The following is a 22,262-nucleotide window of genomic DNA, read 5'->3' on the forward strand; positions in this document are numbered from 1 at the left end:
GCACACACATTCACGTAATAACTCGTTGTACAAGAAATGAAACAACCCTCTGGAGCTTTAATAACATCATTTTCTTCTTTTTTAAATGTTTTTATATAATCGTAGCCTTTTTTTCTTTTTTCTTCCCTACAGTCAATGGCAGCACACAATAAAGATATTTGGTGAAGCTGTTGCACGGTCATCTTTGTATTCTAGAATTCCCGAATTGAGTTTAATCAGCTCTAGACGTGTTTGATATTTCATTTAATATATCAGGAATTGCATGCTGGATAGATGTTTTTCCGTTAATTTGGTTAAAAACATTTTACTTTTTGTAAGGATTAATTCAGAAAAACTAAAATGGGGAAGACCAGACCACAGCAGCATATTTTTGGGAATAGGCACAATTAACATTGTCAGACGACAGGCGGTTGAGGTCGGAACTGCATAGTTGTCAATGCAAGTTAGTTTGCTCTGCAGAGGTATTTTGCATTTGTTTATGAAACAGCAGCTAGAATACCAGCGTTGTATGCGTTAGTAGGGTTATTCAAAATACAATTGGCCTCTATTAGTATTACTGTAAGCTTGCCCATTTTAACTACATTGATGACTTTCGTTTAGACAAACAACTGGTATTTTATTGTGTTGGGTCTAGATGTTTAAAGGCTTTACGGTTCCATGTGTGAAATATTTTCTCTTTTTTTTTTTTTTTTAAATGAGTGAACAACCCTTTTTTTAAATCTGTGAAAATAAAGTATTACCGTACTTTTGTAACACGCATTATTATGCAACTGGTAGCCTTTCGAGATCCATTTCTTTCTGTAATATTAATTAAATTAGTTTGAGGTTTATTGACTTGTAGAATTTAGCTCGTAGCTCCCCAGCGCCCCTCTCAATGCCCGACGACATTGATCTAAAAAATTTCACTCAAACTTCAGCTACTTTTATTTCCTCTTATTAGCACTGCGGTAGCTGTACTATCACAACCCACTTGTGTTGAAAACCTCTTCTTGTAGTTTATGCTTTGGCATACTCTATGTAAGTTGCTGCTGCTTCCTGGCACCTTCACTTCATGTGTGGTATAATAGAACTGCAATCACGCTAAGAAACCTCAGCGAAGGTGCTTGTGTTCAGCAGTCTCCGTTGTACTGTTAATATGTCACCTGCATCAATGTATAAAAATGAATGTAGAACCAAAAGATTCACTGCTCCAATTAAAAGGAATATCAAGTAGTGGACAGATATGGAAGCATTGGCCTTAAAGTAATATTTGTTTATTTAGCAGACGCCATTATCCAAGGCAACTTGCAGTAAGGTCTTTTTAAAGTTTCAGATATATAAAAAAATTAGGCAGTGAAATGTACTGACTCAAGTTAAAAAGAAAAAATAGTCAACTTGAGAGATCCTTGTCCATTATTTTTGTTTTAAGTCGTGAAGGGAATATATAAAAAGATGCATTTCTGTTTGTTTTTAATCTCCATTCTCCATCGTCCTCCTCTTCAGACATGTTCAGCAGATTGAATCCAACACACACACACACACACCACCTTGCAAGGAAGCAGGAAAGTTAAAGCAGCTTGCAGTCAGAGCAAGTATACACAAAGTATTGCAGTTCACCGTGTAACTGTCAACCCCAAAGACTACTCCTACCACCCACTGCTAACACAGCAAAGCATCTGTTGCTGGAAACACTTCACTGTCCTTCCTAAATTATTGTGCGCTTGCAATGCTGCGCTCCTGAAGCATTGCAGAAATAGGATGTTTCTTCCGAGTCCAGCCCTCACTCAAACCTTCCTTTTCAGCTGCAGTCATCCATGTAATCAGCACTCAGAGTGAAAACCACAGCTTGGTAAGGCTCCCGCATTCTATTAGGAGTGGCTGAACATGCTAATCTACTGTTGCCTAAAAAAAAAAAAAAAAGACGAAGGGTTCTAATTTTGGTCTCTGGAATGTTGTTGTGTACAGTAAATGTTATGTATGGTAACTACGGTAGTGTTTTAATTGCTGCCTAAATCAGTAACAAATTGTGCATGTTTTACATTGGCTCAGTCCTCTATCGTCAACCTTCTAAATTGTCTCAAGTTGAAAATAAGTTTGCTCTATTTCCAGTGATTCACTATGTGGTTCAAGAGTAAATCCCAGGTGTTTCTGAACATTTTCCAAAATTAGGCTACTGCACCCATTTCCACACAGACACACAGTAACATAGCAGACAAGCTCTGTACATCCTTCTGCACACAGCTTATCTCTTAGGTGTGTGTTGTGTTACATTACAAAACTAGGGCTATGTACTGTAGCTACATGGAATCCAGTGTGTTTATTTTGTCATGAATAAAGTGATTTATTGTTGGTGTGAATACGTTTTCCTGTTAAGTCATTTATATCTTATTGCACATCATACAATGTATCCTATCAGGACCATGTGTACAGTGTAGTGATCCGTATTGTAACCTGTATATTGTGACCTTAATGAATTGTTACACTCCAACCAGGCAAAGGTTTCACGGCTGTCCTAGAAAAACTTGATGCTGTAGTCAACAATTTCAGTTGCACCTTATTTAGGTTTTCTGAGAGCATTTTAAAAAAGATGTAGTGGAAAAATTTGATAATCGACAAACACTGAATTAAACGCATTTGTTGGTAATAGGCTGTGGGGTATCTTTTTTTTTTCCCTCCACCTCTTCTACTTATTTAACTAATTTCTTACTTTTAAATGCTGGTTGACCTGGGCACAGTTAAATGTAAAATGCATTTAGTTCAAGTTGAATGTGCTGTAGCTGGCTAATGTCTGCTGTCTGTTCTGTTTGAGCTGTAATTTGCTGTGAGAAATGCATGTAGGGGAGAGGGAAAGATTGTGTCAAAACAAGGTCTTCGCTTTTCTGTGGAGTCAGGGTCTGTCTGGAAAATCCCAACAGCTCCTGAAAAAAAAGACAGGCAGTTGTACTTCAGACTTTTGTCCACAACCAGCGTTTGTTTAAACATGCATGGTCTAAGGTCACACAGACGAAACAAAATCAATCGCCATGATTTGGTTTTAGAAAAACCGTTTCACATTGATTTATTGTAAAGATAGGGCTTGTTTTATTTGTCTGTGTATTGGTAGTTTATACTTGTCTCTCTTCATAAATAAACAATGCTGTACAATGTAATGTTGGGGGGGGGGGGGAGCCTTGATTGATAAAATGCGCTGGGCAAGTACGTTTCTCATTTCATCAGTCACACTTGCGCAGTGAGAACGGGCTGGGTTGTTGTTGTTGTTGTTGTTTCAGTCCTGACGTACATGAGATTCCACCAGCTAGTCACTGCGCGTTACTTTAACGCATGCAGAATGTTGTACTGTTTTGGCATTTAATTCGTTTTTGCGATTTGATTTACAGTACATTCAACTTCAGTACGTTTAGGATTATGAGATGGGGTGCATATTAAGAGATTATATTGTTTAATGAGGTCGCGAGCATTAAAAAAATGAACGCAAAGTAGAAAAAAATGACCCAAAAATGGTCATGATTGAAAAGCAGACCTACATAGGAAAAAAAATGGGGGAAAAAAAATGATGTGGCAACAGACATTTTTTGTACAAGTACTGTATACCATAAGGTAGGGCTGTAACGAGTGGTACATTTTGACCTTCGAAGGTTAAATGGATTAAGATGTTCACATGTAGTTTAAAAGTACGTTTTATAGAACAGTAATCATGTTATAATTTAAATACAAATATGCGTTGTTTATGTACATGTAATTGATGCTGCTTGCGATATACTGTATACAGTAAGCTTGCATTGCAGCAGCAGCACCAACTGCAGCGGACTTGGGCAAAACAAAGCTTTATTTAATAGTCACCACTGCAAACCAGGTTATCGGTCACAGTCACATTTTATTACTACTACTACTACTACTAAAATGGACACAACAGGAGTGAAGCTTAGTTTCTGGGCGGACGGACCGAAACCCGGCGAATTGTTTGCTTCCAGGCAGCAGGAGCAGCACAGCCCCGGGATGCGGGCCCATGAGACGCACGCCGAACCCCATGATCACAGGCACCTCAGTCCTGGGCGTGAAGTTCGATGGCGGTGTCATCATCGCGTTGGACATGCTGGGCTCATATGGCTCGCTCGCCCGATTTCGGAACATCTCACGCCTCACGAAGGTGAACAGCAGCACCATCCTGGGAGCCTCTGGAGACTACGCTGACTACCAGCACCTCAAACAGGTCCTCGAGCAGATGGTTATCGACGAGGAGCTCCTGGGAGATGGGCACAGCTACAGCCCCAAACCCATCCACTCCTGGCTGACCAGAGTCATGTACAACCGCAGGAGTAAGATGAACCCACTGTGGAACACGGTCGTCATCGGGGGCTTCTACAACGGAGAGAGTTTCTTGGGCTATGTTGACAAGCTAGGTGTTGCTTATGAGGCTCCTACTGTTGCTACCGGGTTTGGCGCCTACCTGGCACAGCCCCTGATGAGGGAGGTGTTGGAATCCAAACCCACGATCAGTAAAGAGGAAGCCCGGGCCCTCATCGAGCACTGCCTCAAAGTGCTGTACTACAGAGACGCGCGCTCCTACAACAGATGTAAGACTGCAGTCGTAAGGGAGGTTGGCGTGGAGATCGAGGGGCCGCTCTCTTGGGAGACTAACTGGGAGATCGCACACATGATCAGCGGGTTTGAATGAGGCAGAGGTTTTGAAGATCCCTACTATTCTGTTATTGAAGTCCGCTATTCTGATCTCATTACTTTGTAAACGCTTTAGGTAATGGTTTTTGTGAAAGGAAAAAAATTAAAACTACTACTACTAATAATAATAATAATAATAGGAACTTACGCTTGTCAAGTGGCCCCAGAAATTGGTTGTGCCTCCATGATTAATCAACAGTCGCTTGCACAGTTTGCGTTCAACTTTCACAAAAAAATTCCAAACAGCAGATGGATTTCAAGACATTTCTCCTTACAGTTTACTCTGTACAGCGCTTTGCTGTCGAGATGAAGAATGAAGAAATTAAAGGTTTGCCTCCTCGATAGGAGGGTGGAGTGGACGGTGCTCAGTGTTGACGTATATTTTGTGTGTTTCAAACATATTATATTCTACCATAGCACTTAGTTTACACTGTCTTGTACACTAGGTATTAAGTACACATTTTGCTGAAGCTCTACAGCCGCTATAAGTAACTCCCCACAACTAATACAGCAACTTTTGTTTAAGTAATATGCATTTAATACAAATCAAAAGATAGAATTTTGCATGCAAGTGACATTTAATGTGTGGTTTTATAGTATTCAATATGTTGTCAAATGGTTTCTGTTAACAGAGAAAAAACCAAAAAAAAAAAAAAGTGTGTGAATGCCACCTGACGATCGTTCAAAGGGTTAAAACTATGAAGGGAGATCACTATCAAATATTTGTATGCGTAAAAATTATTTATACTTGTAATTACAGGTACAAATTAAAAATATGAGTACAACTTAAGAAAAGCTACGGGTACAAAACCCAGTTGAGACTAGGACTCAGTTAGGAGTACAAAATTACGAGTTAGAGCGTGAAATCACTGTCAAACATGTCAAAAATGATTGCTTTTTTTTTTTTTTTTTTTTGCAAGATTTACCTGGATTTGTTTAGAGATACCCCTCCTTAACACATGCATGTTATTTTTACGATCAATGTTTTCACTTGGTCTGACAAGGGCTCCTTTCACCGAAGTGCTGTCCAAAATTACCGGCTCATGAATATTCATCAGCAGACAAGACGGGATTGTGGTTTGATCTTTGGCTTGGTTGTCAGGGATAGGATAGGCAGCGATCGAGAGTGAACGAGATTGGCGGCAACTCAATTCTTCAACTTTAATAGCGGGTTAATTGGGTATATTTTTTATTATTATCATCATCATTAATATTATTTCAGTCACTACAATTAGTAGGCTTAGGTCTACTATTAATTAGGCTTATATTTATGATATGCCATAATTATTTCAAACAGTACATTGTATGTCTGTAAATTTAATAACAACTGTTTCAATTTTTAAAAAGTTGCAAATTTACGTCTTAAAGAAATCAGATAATGCCTCGTGTCTGTCTGTCCCTTTTTTGGCGATGCACCAGGCTCCATCCCAGACTCTGACCGCCCTGGTTCATCACAATCTGTACATACATTAATAACTACTTTTGTGCTATAATTAAGTGAAATCATGCTTTTGTGTACTTTGACTACTGTATTAAAAAACGTTCAGTCATCATTCGCTACCGTGCAACTGAGAACTGAGCTAAACACAAGCAGATTTCTTTTAAGGTGTAAATTTGCAACTTTTTAAAATGAAACAGTTATTAATTTAGACATACAATGTATTGTTTTAAATAATTAAGTAATTAAGGCATAAACAATGGATCATAAATATAAGCCTAATTAATAGTAGACCTAAGCCTAATAATTGTAGTGACTGAAATGATGATGATAATTGATAAAATATACCTACTTAACCTAGTAAATAGAACTAATTAACCCTCTATCAAAAAAGTTGAAGTTGATTTTCCACCAATCTCGTTCACTCTCGATCGCTGCCTATCCCTTCCTGACAACCAGCCAAAGACCAAGCCAAGCCCCTTTCTCGTCTGCTCATGAATATTCATGAGCCGGTAAATTTCAGACAGCACTTCGGCAAAAAGAGCCCTTGTCAGACAAAGTGAAAACACATAGAAATAACATGTATGTGTTAAGGAGGGGCGTCTTTAAACAAATCCAGGTAAATATTGATAAAAATGCAATTGTTTTCAAAAGAGAAAGCTTTGAATAGGAAATGAAGCAGACTTTACATTAGAGATAGGAGAAAAGTTGCCACCGGAATTTAATTCCCATGATGCACTGCATCGGCAGGGACGGAAAAAACCGGGGACTTGACTATCTTGTGTTTATAGAAGATCTTTGCCGTGACTGAGACTGTTCATCTGTTGGGTGACTTTGTGCCATATTCCCACTTTGAAAATTCCACTTACACGTTTCAGCAGCCACTTCCCTTCTATCAGCAATGCAAGGTGCTGGACACATGCGCTGTTAAATACTCATTGATTGTTCCCCCAATCAACAGCCTAGCCTGCCTATGACCTCTATGATGTATTTGACAGTGATTTCAAGCTCTGTCCAACTCGTATCTTTTGGAGTCTTAGTCGTAACTTTGTGATTTGTACTCCTAGCTTCTCTTGAGTCATAGTCATATTTTGGATTTGTACTTGTGACTTTGATTTGTACTCCATATTTTTTTTTTAGTTGTACTTTGTATTTTTGATTTGTACCTGCAATAACAAGTAAGTTTTATTTTTTCTGCATACGAATATTTTTGACAGTGATCTCCCTCCATATAAAACTACCTTTGAATTTCTGGCTAGCAAATAAACCTTTGAACACAGCCCTACACTGTGGTGCTCGTAGTTCCATTAAAGGTGAAACAGCTTCCATCATAAATATTTAATTTGTCAGCCACATGTAGACAGTGACCCCAAAACTACTTTTTTTTTTTAAACTGTTCCTCACACATTTTCACTATCTCCATTTAGCTGTATATTCTGTGCTGAAACTTCTTTTTTCAATGGCTCATACAGTAATTCATAAACTGGTTGCAATACAGACTTTGTATTTTTAATGCTGCAGTGCATGCGGCTGAGAGCCCATTGCTTAACAGTTTAAGCCACTCGAGGTTTTACTATGAGATGTATTACGTCTACTTGTACTTTATCTCTTTATATACTGCTTTACTGTAAACTATATTGTAGTATTTCACATACTGAACTGTATGCGTAAAATTTGGGAATGGGATTCTTTGTTTATCCGGAGTGGAATGTATAATGAGTTCTAAGGAGTGCCCCACCCCTTGCATCCCTTTTGATTTGTTCCAGGGCTACATGCCATTGTCAGTCTGACCTGGTGCTGTTAACATTACAACACTATGTTGGAATGAGCCTCTTTGTGTGTGCTAGAACAATAGGCTAGATCTGCCTTTAGACTTTCCATCCAGTAGGATTCAGCCAAAACAATGCTGCATTATTTTTTTCTTTTTAAAGTGAAAATGTTGCAAGTTACGTGTCTCAGGTGCTGAGAAGCATCTGCAGTTGATACAGTATGAAACAGTCAGTCGGTAGCCACAGGGCTAGGTTTGGAGATTTAAGCAGAGTTTAGCTTTGTTGACTTGTATGCGTACCAAATTGCTACAGTGGGAGAGGTTATAAATGAGGACGGAGATAATTTTTTTGTTGTGAACATTTGACAGTTCTGCAATATTTTCAGTGTGGATTTATTATAAGGTATTAGCTTTTGAACTTTCTTATGGGACATCTTCTAAAAGTGCTGCAATGTAGAAAACTACAGGGCAACACGGACCAGGAATATGAAGGGGGGGAAACAAGTTACACTTTTTAAAACTTTTTATTTCTGTGATACATGTATGGTCAGTTGGTTAAATAGTCTTCCACATAAAGTTCAGCATGCCCTAGAAAGGAGCAATGCTGTGTGCTTGATGTATGTTTGTAGGGTTGGTAAGTAACAAGTTACTTGTAATCGGATTACTTGACAAGTTATCTGTAATGGAGATTACTTTTGGTTACCTCCGTTGGAAATCCAATTAATGCTGATTTAGCATTCATTTAAAACTAAGCTACTTGCCAGTAAAACTCAAGAGCAAAAAGTTTTGTGATGTTCCTATTATCTGTGTGTGGTGGTGGTGGTGGTATTATTATTATTATTATTATTATTATTATTGACAAAAGTAGTGTCAGATAGTAGCAATGAGTAATGTACAGCATCACTTCTATTAGGAAATAACTTAATATTTAGTTAGTAATCTGTAACATCCCTGTATGTACTGGATGGTGCTTCAGCTGTGGAATGATAAAGATACTGTCAAAACAATAACGCCGTGATGGTAAACCAGTGAATCGCTGTGTGACATCAGAGCAGGGGGTTGTCATGTGTGTGGACAGGACTTTTAGTCAGCAGCACGGCTGTACTGAATCTCAGTGAAGCTGCCTGAAAACACTGGCTCAACACAGAGCATCGCAGTGTGGTGCTTGGAACACGAGATTCCCGTCGTGCCGGTGGAACAAGCAGCTCCCGCTGTGCTGTTCAAGCAGCCGAATGTCACCGAGGCACAGAGCTGCCAGCGTGGCAGGGTGACGGTGGCACTGTTGGGCATGTGGGCTTGTCAGTGCGTTACAGGGACAGGTCCGCTGAGAATAGCTGTTCTATTTGGAGAGAGTCAGCCAGCACTGGCATGACTGCCTCCAGGTTGTTTAGCAGTGTGAGGTCTGAAATGGGTTGAGTGCAGGGGAGCTTCACAGAGAGAAACAGTCAGGCGCTGAGTGCTAATCGCCCTTGACTGTCCAGTCCTTTCTCTGCCACATCAAAATCCTGGTCAAGTAGAACAAGTCCTTCCCTGCAGGGTGTGTTCTGCAGGTCACCATTCATAATCAGGTGTCTCCTTTCAGGACAAAATGAAAAAAGGTTTTGTGAATTTATGATTGCGCAGACGTGGGAGGGGTGAAAGCACAGACAACTTCCCACCGAATTCACTTGGCTTAAACAAGCCTGGGTTTATGGGTTAAATAATGTTGTGATTGTCTGCAACTTTATTTGGAGCATTGTGAGTAGAGCTCTCTTTTGATAAACTCAAAAGTAAACTAAGCAGACCCTCTGCCACAAACACAGTCTTTGTGTAGTAGGAATTTGTCACTTAGCCTACTGTACAGTAGGTTCCCCCATTCAGTTTTCAGGTTGCTGCATCTGTCAGCTCTATGCCGTAGTTGTTTGCAAAATTATACAGCTTAGATGTAAAATACCTCCACCTAAAACCTTGTTGGGAATAAAAACAAACTGGACAGTCAACAGTGTCTGTTGTAATGAGTGGATTACTGTATGGCATGTATTGGATATACTTGTGGGGACAGTGTTACTGTGTAAGAGGGTTTAAAACATTAGCGATGTGCTTGTAATAAATACATTGTATTTATATAGCACCATTCATCATCTCAAAGTGCTTTTGTCCCGAGGCTAGGGTCTGTTTCAGGTGGTGCTGCAGTATGTGACACAGTCAACATCTGCTTTAGGAATAAACATCCTTCTTAGGAAAGAGATGCGTCTGATGCCAAGTGTCCTGACTGATATTTAAACAAAAGCAATGTAAATGATCTGTTTCAGAACCAGTCTGTTTCCCTGAACTGCTCTGTTCTGCAGTATACGGTATCCATTGTTTCCTCAGAAACATCTCTATTTGAAAGCTTTGGGGGTATGTGGAAGCTTCGTGCTTTTCAGGCAGAAGTTATAGTCAGAAGTTATAGTCGCACTTCGAATTCATTAGGTGGTTTTGTCAGTGATATGTCTGTTATTGTTGTGTTCTTCCCAGAACAATGCTGGTAGGCTGGAGTTATTCAGTGATTCCAGGAATTGATAACTCTCTACTTTTAACTGCTGTGGCATATCGATGTGGGAGAATGGAGGAATATAGAAACAGGATTACTATCTGCCCAGTTATTAACCCTGGCCCTCAACTACCTCCAATGGTTCACAGTAAGTTTGTTTCAGCCAGTGTTTTGAATTGTTTTCCAGTGTACACAAGACTGCACTTAGAGCCTCAGATTTTAAACAGCAACTTCATTGATTGCTCTGGTGTTTGTCCATTGCTAGCCTGCAGTACAATTGATAGAACTGGTCTATTCCTTGGCCGGTTTGGTACTTGAGGACCTGGGTTTCAAAAAGATCAAGGCTTGCAAAATGGCTGACACAGGACTACCAAACAATAAGCAAGGCAGCTCAGTTTATTAAAACTGCAGTTATTTGACAAAGATTGTGCACAAGGCCTACTGTAATTATCTGCCTCTGACAAGGTCATCATCCCTGTTTGTGTCAACTTTTAGAGAAAAACAAAAATCTTGGTGTACAACAATTTATTTATTTTTTCTAAAAGAACACTGTCCAGCACAGAGAGCATTGGGAGACTGTTAATACTACACCTGTGGACCAACATGTATAATGCCGTGCCTTTATGAAAAGTTGACAATTTATACAAAAGGAATAGATGAATAAAAAATAAATAAAATAAGGGCAGAAAGAGTATACTGAAACTAATTGAGTTTGGGGGATTGATTCAAAAGCCTTGCAGTTCTTGGGAGGCGAGGATATGTCATGCTTTGTGTGTTTGAGGCTTCTGATCAAGTGATGGATGCAGTTTTACTTTTTATTGGACCGAGGAGGGCAGAGAGTAGCGCTATTTACATTTACACTATGCATGGTAAATGGTTTCTATTTAAATGCAGTTTTTGATTTCCAACCAGTAGCCTTTCAATGGCTTTCCAAGAATCATTATTTTCCTATTAAGAAGTCCATTATTTTGAATTTTCCAAGTACAGTAGATGCCGGTTATTAGCAACCCTTAAAGACGGCTTTCGGTTACTGACAACATTTTCCCAGGAACCAGTACCCTCCCATAGACTTTAATGTTAATGGAATTCTGATATTGGCAACTGCACAGCAATTATTGACAGCTTTATTACTAGTTGCCAGTGCTACAGAGCGCACTTGCATGATTTATGCGCATACTTCATGCAGCTTTTATAACACACTGACTTAACTGTGTATTTCTGGTGGACTGAGGCAGAATCATGGCTTTGAAACTGACTAGAAAACTGCACGCAAAATTGAGATGGTTTTACAGTGGGAGGTGGTACATTGTAAAGTAGACAATGTTGGACAATTTTTTTTTTTTAAATGTGTGTTCTTTAGAATTAAGTACAACACATTTTTTATGTTTGCTTTACTTATTGTAAGGACAGTTGTAGTACATCGTTGTTTTACATACTCTAAGTAGAGAGTTCTATGGTTGGGTATTTTGTGTTTCTCGTTTTTAATTTAACAATAACACTTCAAACATTTCAGTGCCATATTTGTACAACTACAGTAGGCCTATATGTCGCTGTTCCATAAAAATACACTTAAACAGGCTTTTCGCTTATTGGCAACTTTCAGTTAATGGCAACTTTTTGCTGGGAACTGAGGTTGTTAATTACTGTACATGTAAGCATGCTGTTACTGCTCCTACTGTCCCCAACTGAAAACAGGTGTTTGCAGAAATAACGCATGAGAAGAATGTACTTTACCACTAAGTGATATTTACCTCCTATTCCTTCAACAGTGCTAAATAAAGGTAGCCATATCTAGTGACCCCCAGACTTTTCCCCAGGGATGCAATACAAAAGATAGCTATCAAAGAGAGGTGCTTTGCTAGAGTAAGGAAGTCTGGCTCACCTAAAGGCATCATCATGAACAGGCAAGTATTCAGATGATTCAAGAGAGTGTCTGGAATCCTGGCAAAATATGCATTAGTAATTGCAGATGAGCTGGGATAAATCTATTAAAGGGGCAGAGAATTTTTCTGACGTTAAACTGTCCTTCGGCACCATTGCGTTGCGAGTTCCAAATGCAACAGTAGTTAATTCCTCCTCCTCCTCCTCCTCCTCCTCCTCCTCCTCCTCCTCCATTGCCGTTTCCACATGAAAGACACACTGATCAGCTCCACAGCGTCTGGGGCGAGTGAGCAGAAAAACAATAAAGCAGTTTCCAGACATGCTCGCATTGAGTCTCAGCCAGTTTGCCTGTCACATTGGTATCACAGTATTTTGTCTTTCTGTTGCGTCGCTTCCTATGTGTCTGGTGTGATGAGAGCTTGATGCAACCATGTTGGTTCTAATGTACTGTAATACTGACCTGTAAGTGACCTCTGCATTAATTGTCTGTGGGTGTATGGAGGACAGTTTTAATGCGATGCTGTAAACAACTCTGTAGGTATTCATAGCCACTGACCCAAACAAACCGATAGAGCTGGATGGTTTTGTATGGCGTACATCTGCTGTTTGTTGTATCCTTGGCAATGATATGTCAAACTCAGATTATAAATTATCAAAAGCATGAACTAAAATAAACTTTGTAAAATAGTTTTATAGTTTTTGTGCTGCCCCTTTGTTCTAGGGGCCATGCACTGTATTACAGATATTTCTTGAACAACTTTATTCACAGTACAGGCCTAGAAGTTACAACATAAATTTAACATTAGGCATCCCCACCATATTTTATTATCACAAACAAATCTTCATAAGCTTGATACTATCTTGATTTTTCCTATTTTCAGAAAATCACTTCTCTAAATTGAATGAAACTTGCTAATGGCATTCTCTAGTACATGTTACTAATAAGAATCATGTGGTACTGTCTATACGTGGGGGTAAATAGAAAATGTCAGCCTGCCTGTGGGTCTCTAGGTCACAGTTGGAGAGTAGAGAATGGTCTCGTATGTGCAATTGTTATTGGATGTCATAACTTTTACACATCTGGAGAACTGCCTTTTTATGATGAAAAAGATATTCCATCTGTAAAACTTACTTTCTTACCTCATATGGTGAACTTTACACTAGTTTGTTTGGGTCAGGAGAACAAACCGATCTCTTACCCAGGATATATTCCTTTTTGGCACCAGTCAATGTCCCTCCTCCATAAAACCAGATGTCATTTCCTGATCATTGTCCAAATTTCTCTTGCATTTGCTTGGGTTGTATGGATGTTTGAGTTTCTATGTTTTTTATTTTGTTGTTTATTTAAAAAAAATAAAATGGTTAAAACCCTTCCTCATCTACCTTTTTAACTAGTTACTTATTTCTGGGTTTCTCAGCGATCAGATAATGCCCACTCGTCATAGTGATCTATATTTTCATGTTACAGATAGATCATTGACAGGCTTGGTTATCAAGCTTTAGTTATTTATACAATAGGGTTTTGTTTAGTTTAAGTTGGCAGTTGTGTATGTTTACTTGTTCCTGTGATGTGGAAGTGTGTACTGTAATTTGCTCAATGGCTTATTGATTAAAATTAGCTGTCCTGGTCTAGCGCCTTATTAAACTGCTGCCGTCATACTGTCCCCATATTAAATAATCATTGTACCTTACAAATACCAGTAGGTTTTTAATAATTTGGGTGGATTTCACATTTCCAATATCTGTCTGTAGTGACGACACTGCAAAACAGCTTGTTGACCACCGTGATTATTGTGGATTAGCTGTCCAAGTTGGAGCAGCTCAGGGGAATGGACAGATTACAATTGTAAGTGGACAGTTTGTTTGCACAGGTACTAGAGAAGATACAGCTGTAGATCTCGTGACTCCCATCAGCAACACATGCATTTTGATTCTAACATTAGAAACCTAAGCGTTAACCAGATACAGTAAATGAAAAATAGTTTGGGAAACAGACACAGTACAGCAATACTGTGTTAGGTTTACAACTGTAGAGTTGCATTTCATTTTTGGTGGCAGATTATTTAGTAGTTACTGTGACTCGGTGCCACAAGTAAACTTCTTAGTTGGTTGCTGTTTTTATAATTATAAAAGTCCTACACAGCCAAAAAAAAAAAAAAAAAAAAACACACACCAAACTTTCCAATACTTCTTACATGGAAAAAACAAAGACAAACAAAATCTACTGCTGGCACAAACCATTTCCAACAAAGTCGTGAAGTTCTTGCAGACTAAAATCAGTTGTTATAGTACTTTTTCTAATGATTTTATAGACATCTACAGTTGACCACAAATGTGCACTCTATAAATTGGTGTTCTCCAGTCGATTTGCCTTTGGGAAAACACAGCCTTGACTTACTGTAAGAGGGGTGTTGTGTTCTACAAACTCAGTGGGCAATTACGGTGGTTAGTGTTGGAGATAATGCTGCTAGGATTTGTTTATGTAACAGCATTTTTGTTTTTTTTGCCCCAGATTAACCTGCAAATTCCATGTGATGTAACAGTTCTACTGGGACTATACGTACGTCAATAAGCCGCCTTAGCCTTGTGCTGTTGACTACAGTACACAGAGTGACAAGCTTCCATATATTACCATTAAACTTAAATACTGCAAATCGTCAATATAGTACTTAAAGGTGCAATACCTCAATACCCCACAATCATGCATCTGGGTATCTGCAGCCGTTACCGTGCACAGACAATACAGCATCACCCATTTAACTGGTTTCCTTGAAAATAAACAGACGCCAAGTTCACTAGCACAGCAACAAAAGCTGAATTCTTCTCTACTGAGTTCTGCTCTTATCCTTCGAACATCAAACAAAGATTGTCCTGGTATTCTGTGATTGAGCTGGAGGTCAAAGGATTCCCACAATTCCTGCATACGTGCCACTTGGTTTACAGTACTTTCTGACCCAAATAGTTAGTGAAATACAGCTGTTGCTAGAGGGATGAACGGAAAACATGATTGTAGTGTGCAGAGCCTTGTTACGTTTAATCAGATTAAGCGTTGGCGCTGTACAAAATCCTGTTTCTGCAGATGTTTTCCTGCTGCTGTCCTTGATGGAATCTGTATTTTGTACAGTATTTGCACAAAATAAAAACAGCATGACCCAAGTTACTTACTAATCTTGTTGACAGGATGTATTTGATATAAAACAAATTCTGCGGCTGTAAAGTTTTACCCAGGGCATGGCCTGATTTTTTTTATAATAGTGCTATTAAACTGTTAGCTTCCCCGTTTTAAACTAATTCCCCCATCGTTATCCTTGTAAACTGTGAAGTTACAGTTTGTATTCCAATGCTGGTTATTCAGTGCAGATACCTGGAATATTCAAGCATTTGAGAGGAAATCTTCATTGATTTCCTTTGATCTAGCACAGCCTTTGTGTTTTATGGTGGGATGAAATGGCAGTTAATTCCCACTGACTGTCAGTTATACCTGCTAGGGTATTTCCAGTAAGCCTGCACAAGAGGTAATTGTATAAACAAGAGCCTTTGCCAACGAGAGTAGAGTTTGCATCAGGCTACTGTAACAATTACAGGAGTACCAGTTCTTTGCCAATTAGGAAGGGAGTTTCTCTATGAAGAGCAGGTGAGGGACCTTCTGGTTTAGACAAACCAAACAGCACGGCGTAAACACAGATCACCTTGCAAGACAGTAGGTCACTGGGGGATGCTCAATCAGGTTTGCTAAACTAAGCAAACTGTTTTAACTGTAGCGCAAGTGCAGAGCTGTTTGTCCAATGCTAACAGGAGAACAGTTACTATTGAATTGCCAATACACTTCAAAATACAGATGTAATTACTACTTCTGTTACATTATTTAATACTATTAAATATATTTAATGTAGCGCAACAGTAAATCTGAAATGGTACAGCTTTTTTACCGGAACTCGGGGCAGAATGACTGTGCAAATCGCTTGGTTACAATTAATCACATTGATAAGGAGATGCAGAGCTTCATTCATGGAAAGTCATTTCCCAAATTCACTGTTGGCATTACCATAGATTACACTTGTCATGTAAACAGAATACTGTTTAAACGTACAGAGTGCTATGTTTGTTTTTTCAATCGCTGCTCTGTCACTGTGATCCGTCATGGACCATCTTTTGTGTATCATTTGTGGAATCAATAGGTTAAACAAAATCAAAAGTTTTGCAAATTGGGTGTGTCAAGTGAATCTCATCATTTGGAACAAACTCATGCTTATACAGTACGTAACTTATTTGAAACAAATTGTACCGGCACTGCCTTATTGGTTTAGCATTGCCTTCAGGGGTTTTGCTTTTTCACTCTGATGTACAGCATTACTATATTCATTAAAAGCATTCTATAAGCTTGCGGAGGTATGTTCAGCCTGCTATGATTTAACTGTAAACTGGTCCTGTGGATTACTTTTTCCATGCCCCTATTTCGTTGCATTCTGAATTGTGTATTTGATTTTGTTTGGAGATCGTCGGGAGTTTTGTTCTGGTTGTGGAATTACTGTATTATATGTCAGTTGAAGAGCTTGGCTGGAGGCATGTTGACACAAGAAGTGTAAAAAAACAAGACAGGCCTAGAACTGTCTGAAGGCATAGTTCTGTAATAGACTAGGCTGCAGTGACCTCACATTATTGCAAGCTGAAAATTGTTTTCCAAAAAAGGTCTGTCCTTAACTGAAGGAAATGGAGAAAATGTGAAAGTTCTAAGTGGGTTACACAAAAAGAAAGAGGAAGACCTAACCACCTAAGAGGGAGGGAGGGGAGCAATTTTAAACTGCGAAAATAATCTGAAGTGGTGAATTCTGGGGTTCTTTTTTATGTTGTCTCACAATCTGGCCCACATTCATGGAAACACACTTTGGAACACCTGCTGTGCACATGGTGTATCGAGTTTGAGACACTGGAAAAATGTGGTTGCTGCATTACTGAACTTTTGATGAGAAGTGAATAAGACTTACCCAGCATACCTACTGAGAATAGAAATGCACCTATAGTGGGGTGGGTTAACATGGCAGAGCAGCTGTTTTGCAACCCTACACTATGGCTTGTGCTTGGTCTGTCGGCGTGTGTACGTGTGTTACAATATTAAACGCTAGTTATACATCTTTATCAACGTTTCCTCCTTTTAAACAAAGATGACAGCAGTTGGCAGTTGAAGAGCTTTACACTTGGGCTTTTTAATAGCTGGGGGAGTTTAGAGTGAGGCCAGTGAAAGGTGAGGAGCAGGATGCTTCCGTTTTACAGCAAGTAAGTGAATTAGGAGATTTCATGGGGCGTCTGACGATTAGCCTTGCATGACAGGGTGAGTCTTCTCTTCCGTAAGAAGCCTGCAGGTTGAGGCAATGCAGGAGCTAACCCACAAGATTGCACTTCACCACGTGAACCTGTGACACGTGCAGGGATACATTAGCATGGAACCAGAGTTCAAAGACATGAGTGAGGAGGGGGGGATTATGGGCAATGAAAAGCCAGCTCTTAGATGGCAATCAGGCCCAGCAAGCTAAGTGTTCTGTACTTTTGCTGAACTTAATAAGATTACTGTAGGTGCTTTTTTGTTTTACATTCTTCATAAACCATAGTAAACCCCATCCTTTGAATTATATTCTTTTGAAATGCTTATTATTCAGTTCAAGATATTTGCTGGCTGTACTCCTTCATCTGAATATTTTTCATGTGGAAATATTTCCAAAGAAACTGTCAGTCAAGGAAATGCTTTTCAGTGCAGATGTTTTGTAGAGGACATTTGGCACAGTTTGTTCACTGCTGTAACATATAGTACAGTACCTGAGGCTCATCACATGCTTGTGCATGCACACTACAGTATCTGTCTTTGATCAGGAAAGAAAGACAAACATTAGTAGGTGATGTCATTAAAATTAGCTTTCCGTAACTCCCCAAAGCAAGTATGATTCAGAACTGAGCATAGTCATCATTTTTCAGTGGCTGAGACACTTTGATGAAATGTTAGTGTATTTGCCACATCACTTATATTTTGCATATGCAATTTAAAAGCTGTACACAGTCTTGTACAGAAATATAGTAAAAAAAAGTGATGAAGGGCTTCTGATGTTGGCTTTTCTGATTGATTACAAAACCATTATAATTCTTTCCATAGAACTACTGCACTAGTCCGTACTCCCCATAATCAATTCCTGTTTTAAATTTAAGTAGAGGACACAATTCCTTCTGTGGCATTACTAACCTAGAAGGAGATTGTGTGTTCCAGTCCTGTGCTGGGATTTAAAGAATGCTGCAGTGTTCCCTTTAGTAAACACAGCCTGGGAATTAAGAACACTGCTTGTGCAGTTTCATCCCAGAACAGAGGAGAAAGCATTTCTTGGCTGCGATTCAGACACATTGCAGAATAGCTTTGCAAGGCCAGAGGCACAACAGGGCATTTCTTAGCTGTACTCTTCCATCCCAAGACTGAGATTGTTCTGTGTGAATAACAGAGTCTTTATCTTCTTTTAAAATAATAGTGTTACAGGATGCCTCAAGAACAACGCCACCACTCCTTTCCAAACTTGGATAATGTTGTATGTGTTTTGCTTTTTTTAATTTTGAAACTCTTGACCAAGTGTAATGAAATCAAAAGTACATACTAAAATAAAATTGAGCAAGCTTTCACATTTGTCATTTTACATTATAACAAGAATTTGTAAAGTTTCATTTAGTATTTTCAGTTATCCATAATGCCTTCCATGTGACTGGGTTACAGTTTGAAGTATGCATGCAGCTACTGTATTAAGATGCCCCGCTTTAAGAAATCAAAATCAAGTGGAGAACATTGTTTTTACTCAAGGGAGAGACAAGCCTTAACCTGGTATCATCTGAAAATTCAAGACGTGCCCTGGATTTGTTGTTCAATTAATGCCTAGTTTATGATGTATTTCCTGAGCATCCATTGAAGTAATAATAAAACTAGATTTATTAAAAATTTTAAAAATGGACTGCTGTACCAATCGCTTATTATAAATGTGACTGACTGTTTATTTACAGCCAACTGCAAACCCTGAATTGTCATTGAGTGTTTGTTGAATGAACTCTACCTGCTGCATCACTCACTCCATTCAAAAGGCCTGTTCAGGCAAAAATGACATTAAAAATGACACAGAACTCGTGTGGGTGCCTGTATCCCTTTAAACTGCATTGTATAATAATTTGATAAGCAACTCCTTGAAAGACTATGTTTTGAGACCATGTAAACCCTCTTCATTCAAAACAAGCACTGCCTGTGTGTTCCAAGTTCATTAGTACAGGACATCACTGACATGGTGCTAAAATAAGTTTCTGAGCTGCGCTTTGCTGTCCTTTGCTTTCTCCATGTGATTACACCAATCTGCTATCTGTGTCATGCTGTGATGGCATCACTTTGCAGAGTTATGAGATTCTAAAACCAACGATTTCGCACTGCACGGTATATGTTGATGTCATCTTTAGACTTTACAATTTGAATCACATGACTGAAAAACAGCAATTCCAATGTGATCGTGACACGTGGATACTTGGTTGAATGTGATGCTTCAAACACACTAGAAAAACAGAGTTAAAGATCTCCCCTCAACCCTCTGTGGACATCGGTCCACATCACAAAACACACCCAGGGTTGGGAGCAGATCTGCACGGTACTACACGCGAGAGGCAGTCGGGACTACTGCGACCGAGGGGGTTTGCAGTACAGCTGAAGTGCATTTGCTTGCAGAGTTGTGCGGGAACGCTCACACACAGAAAGGGAATCTAATCATGGCTGGGACCTACGTTATAAACCAAATGCGACAACCATTAAAACAGAATTGCTTTGTCTTTTGTACCTAAACTTGTTTTTATGTTATAAAGAACACAATAAGGGCTGGGGTCTCAGGGCAGAGCCGTGACAGAGCCTTGAGAAATCAATGTGGCTTGCACCCGTACCAAATTGAGATTTGTTACCTACACAATCAGACCTGCGCTGCATCCCCTATGATTAACTGATCAGACTCATAACATACAGTAAGGTGTCCCACCCGTAAGTCTTTTAAAAATGGACTGCTGTACCATATGATCTAATGTGAAACTATCCCCCAGTGTTTAGTTTTCTTAATTTTGTAACTTTGACTTTGCTAATGCCCTGTGATGGAATACACTGTCATTAAAAGGAGGTTATCATCGGGAACAGTACAGTAAATGGGTGAGGAGTAAGTCAACTGTAATCATTTCAGATTGAACGAAAAGGATTATTAAAACAGTGCAAGGAGGGGCAGAGAGGAGACTGCCAAGTAAGGACAGTGAACTAAACTGCAGCGTTCACTGAGATTATAGGAACACACAAGCTGCACTTAGCATGGCTTGAGTAGATTCCAACAAAAACTGAAATAAGCACATGAAAGTGATACAAATGTGCTCAATCTACTGTACCTGTTGGTCCAGAGCATGCCCCCCGCCCACCGCCCCAGCTTTCATTTGAAAATGCGGTTTGCGTTGATTGGGATGAGCTAAGCTCCTGAAGCCAAATCTGAGTTTATGGTGTGCAGCCAGTCACATCCTGCTTTTAGAGCAGTTGTTGGCAGATAAATCAAAGCTTCATTTTGATTGGGGTAGCAGAAAGTAGCCAGCCCCAGCCCCTCCACATCCTTCACTCTCCCCCTCCAGGGTATTTATTTTGTGTAGCCCCTGGTGTAGGCACCCTACAGTACAGCATGGGAGATTATTCTCATATCCCTGGAGATTTGAGGTGTTACCCATCTTAACCCTTTAAGCAATAGTGTGACCATATGGTGACAGCTCATTTCATAAATGCGCCTAGCCAGTGCTTGGTATGTTACAGTGAATAATAAAGCTGAGAGAATGCTACTGTAAAATACGTGGAATACCATAGCATTCATTCATTGTTATAACATTTACAACTATAGGTTACATTAATACTGGAAGTTTAAACAAAGTTTAGAATTGTAAATTATTTAATGAACAAATACAAGTGTGCATTTATGAAGAGCTGGCATCAGACTTGTTATTTGACCAGCAGTAGTACACCACTGAAGTGCTGTTCTTCAATTGAAGAGAATGTTCACAAAAAATGTAATGTCTACTGTATTAGCTTTACATTTACAGCCTTAATTAAAAAAAGGAATGTATTTCTCTAATACAGTTTATACAAAAATTGCTGTGCTACTTTTGTTCCTTTTTAGTCAGTCCCTTAGAGAGGCACTAAACCATATTGTAAATTCACTTTGCTTGCAGTCGATGTTTTAAAAAGTTTATTTCAGTAGTATTTTGTTCTGTACCGCACACCAATATAACAGGTTGACAACAGGAGGAGAAAGGTCCTGTTTACAGTGCATCCAGCTAGCATTATCATTCATCTTGCCTATATGATTTAAGTTGTAAGAAGTCTGTGATCTGCGCTGAATGCAGCCTGAGGATATGAAAAGCAATAGCCTCAATTTGGAGGGCACTCCCCACAAGAGTGGCTTGCTCAGATTCTTTATTGTTTAGGACTGGGAGAGGTAACCATATCTATCAGGCTATTGTCATGCCCTGCATATCCAACACTGGAACAACTCTGTCATCTAAAACTAAAAACAGAAATAAGGAGTACTTATTGCTGAGCAAACTTGCAAGGGGAACATTCTTCTGAGGAAATGTATTTAGGAAAATTCCTCCACACAGCATGTAGCTGGTTTATTCAACTACTGTAGAGCTAGCCTTCAATTTAAGTCTATTGTAAACAAGGCATTCAGAATGACTAGATCTGTTTTAAGCCTTTTCTACACAGATTTGTGGTTTTGACTGGAATTTCGATTGCATTCTCATAAAATCCTGTTTTAAAACAATTCCATATCCAAAATACATACTACCTTTGACCTGTAACATGTTTACTGTTTTGGAATGCCTGTGTTCTCTTGTCACATGAACGACTGTTTTCAAAGACCCTGATTAGCACTAACCCAAGACTACCTAAAGTTTGGCCCATTTCAGATTATTGCCAGTGGAAACTATACGAT

At 39.2% G+C, this 22,262-nt stretch overlaps 1 protein-coding gene and 1 pseudogene across 1 annotated transcript in view; both read left to right on the plus strand.

Moving 5' to 3' along the window:
- LOC121295578 (insulin receptor substrate 2-B-like) overlaps nt 1-22,262 on the plus strand; it is a 42,734-nt gene that overhangs the window by 14,765 nt on the left and 5,707 nt on the right. The window lies entirely within an intron of this gene.
- Nucleotides 3,865-4,751, plus strand: LOC121295579 (annotated as a pseudogene).

The sequence above is a fragment of the Polyodon spathula genome, chromosome 20, assembly GCF_017654505.1.
Source record: "Polyodon spathula isolate WHYD16114869_AA chromosome 20, ASM1765450v1, whole genome shotgun sequence".
NCBI classification, from domain to species: Eukaryota; Metazoa; Chordata; class Actinopteri; order Acipenseriformes; family Polyodontidae; genus Polyodon; species Polyodon spathula.